We start from the raw sequence: 2,830 nt of genomic DNA on the forward strand, positions 1-2,830 counted from the left end.
AGCGGTGCAGACATAGCTCATGCAAGCGTTGGTGCAGAATCACCAGAACCAACAGGTTGGTGGAGCACCGCGCGATAAGCATGGTGAATTCTTGAAGGGCCATCCCCCGATGTTCTCTCATGCCACTGATCCACTAGAAGCAGATAATTGGTTTCATGCAGTGGAGAAGCAACTCGATATAGCGTAGTGTGATGACCAGCAGAAAGTGTTGTACGCTTCAGGACAGCTCCAGGGAGAAGCTCAAGACTGGTGGGAGTCATTTGAGTATGGACATCTCGTTAAATGCTCCTACTGTCACCTGGCAGGAGTTTAGAGCGAATTTCCAATCCTATCACATACCTGAAGGATTGATAGAGCTCAAGCAGGAGGAATTCAGAGCTCTGAAGTAGGGATCCATGTCCGTTGCTGAGTATCGTAACAAGTTTGCTTAGTTGTCACGTTATCCTCCAAATGAGGTGGCTGATGATGCTGATAAGCAACGCCGCTTTCTCAAGGGTCTGTATGATGGTCTGCAATTCCAGCTTATGTCTAATATGTACCCCAATTTTCAGACACTGGTGAATCGCGCTATTGTTATTGACAATAAGCGCAAAGAAATGGAGGCCAAGAAGAGAAGGCTTCAGGGATAGGCCTCTGGAAGTAATACTCATCCGCGCACCAACCCTCAGCAAGGCTTCTAGCAGAGGTTCCAGGGACCACCCAATTAGTGGAATCATGGTCAGTACCCCTAGCGCAACCAGAACCAGCAGCAGAATGCCAATCAATGTCCTCAGTAGCAGAGTGGTCAGCAGACACCATGATAGGGAGCGCCTAACAACACTCCCATGAAGACTAGTGCCCCTAGCAGTCCTAGCAAGTGCTTCTGTTATGGTAAAGAAGGTCACCTGTCTTATGATTGCCCTAAGAAGCCCAACCAACAAACCCCCAAAGGCAGAATAGTTATCAGAAGCCAGCACCCAACACAAGAAAGGTGAACCATGTGTCTACCGAGATGGCGCTTGCAGAACCAGAAGTCATGCTCGGTATGTTCGATGTCAACTCAACCCCTGCCACTGTTCTTTTTGATTCTGGAGCTTCGCATTCATTCATATCACAAGCATTTGTTAGAAACCATAGCATACCATTATGTGCCATGCAAAATCCCATATTAGTAAACTCACCGGGGGGAAGTATGCAAGCTTCATATCGTTGTCTTCCGACTAGTCTATTCTTAAGGGGGGTAGAGTTCAAAGTGAGCCCCATTGTGTTGAGAGCATCTAGTATTGATGTGATTCTGGGTATGGACTGGATGAAGCAACAACAAGCAGTGATTCAGTGTAAGGAGAAGGTAGTTGTTGTGACCGCACCAAATGGGGAAAGAATTAGTGTTGATGTTGTAATACAAGCATAGCCAACAGCCACAGTGAACCAGCTTGATGATCGCGTCAACAAGGAGGACCCAGTGGTAGATGAATTTTCGGATGTGTTCCCCGATGACTTGCCAAGTATGCCACCTGACCGTGACATTGAGTTTATTATTGAATTATTACCTAGAACTGCACCTATAGGTAAGCGTCCATATAGAAAGGGGGTTAACGAACTAGAGGAACTTAAGAAACAAATAAAGGAGTTACAGAAGAAAGGTTTTATTCATCCTAGTTCGTCACCTTGGGGAGCATCGGTTATATTTGTTGACAAGAAGGATGGTACTCAGAGGATGTGTGTTGATTATCGGTCACTCAATGAGGTTACTATCAAGAACAAGTATCCGTTGCCTAGAATTGATGATTTGTTTGATCAGTTGAGAGGTGCTTGTGTTTTCTCTAAGATTGACCTTCGTTCTGGCTATCATCAATTGAAGATTCGTACAACTGACATACCCAAGATAGCTTTTACTATAAGGTATGGTTTGTACGAGTACACTGTTATGTCCTTTGGTTTGACCAATGCACCTGCCTACTTTATGTACTTGATGAATAAGGTGTTCATGGAGTTTTTGGATAAGTTTGTGGTGGTATTCATCGATGATATATTGGTATTCTCTAAAACAGAAGAAGAGCATGCTGAACATCTAAGGTTGGTCTTGCAGAAGCTCAGGGAACACAAGTTGTATGCTAAGCTAAGCAAGTGTGAATTCTAGTTGAAGGAAGTTTCTTTCCTAGACCATGTTGTTTCTAATGGTGGAATCGCAGTAGATCCAAGCAAGGTGAAAGATATATTGAATTGGAAACCACCAACCGATGTGGCAGAGATTCGAAGTTTCTTGGGATTAGCTGGATACTACAGAAGGTTCATAGAAGGTTTCTCTAAACTTGCCAAGCCTATGATAGCTTTGTTGTAGAAAAATGCTAAGTTTGTGTGGTCTGAGAAGTGCCAGGCTAACTTTGAAGAGTTGAAGGAGAGATTGACTACCGCTCCAGTATTGGTTTTACCAGATTTGAGCAAGAGCTTTTTGATCTATTGTGATGCATCTCGTCAAGGTCTTGGATGTGTTCTTATGCAAGAAGGAAGAGTAGTGGCTTATGCATCCCGATAGTTGAGAAAGCAGGAGTTAAATTATCCTACTCATGACTTAGAGTTAGCAGCATTGGTTCATGCTTTGAAGATTTAGAGGCACTATCTCATTGGACACAAGAGTGACATCTATACTGATCACAAGAGTCTGAAGTATATTTTCACACAGACGGATCTGAATATGAGACAACGTCGATGGTTAGAGTTGATCAAAGATTATGATCTAGAGGTACACTATCATCCTGGAAAGGCGAATGTTGTTGCTGATGCTCTTAGCAGGAAGAGTTATGCCAATGAGGTGCAAGTGACACCTATGTCAAGTGAGTTGTGTGCTGAA

Source organism: Miscanthus floridulus, chromosome 9, assembly GCF_019320115.1.
Source record: "Miscanthus floridulus cultivar M001 chromosome 9, ASM1932011v1, whole genome shotgun sequence".
Taxonomy (NCBI): Eukaryota; Viridiplantae; Streptophyta; class Magnoliopsida; order Poales; family Poaceae; genus Miscanthus; species Miscanthus floridulus.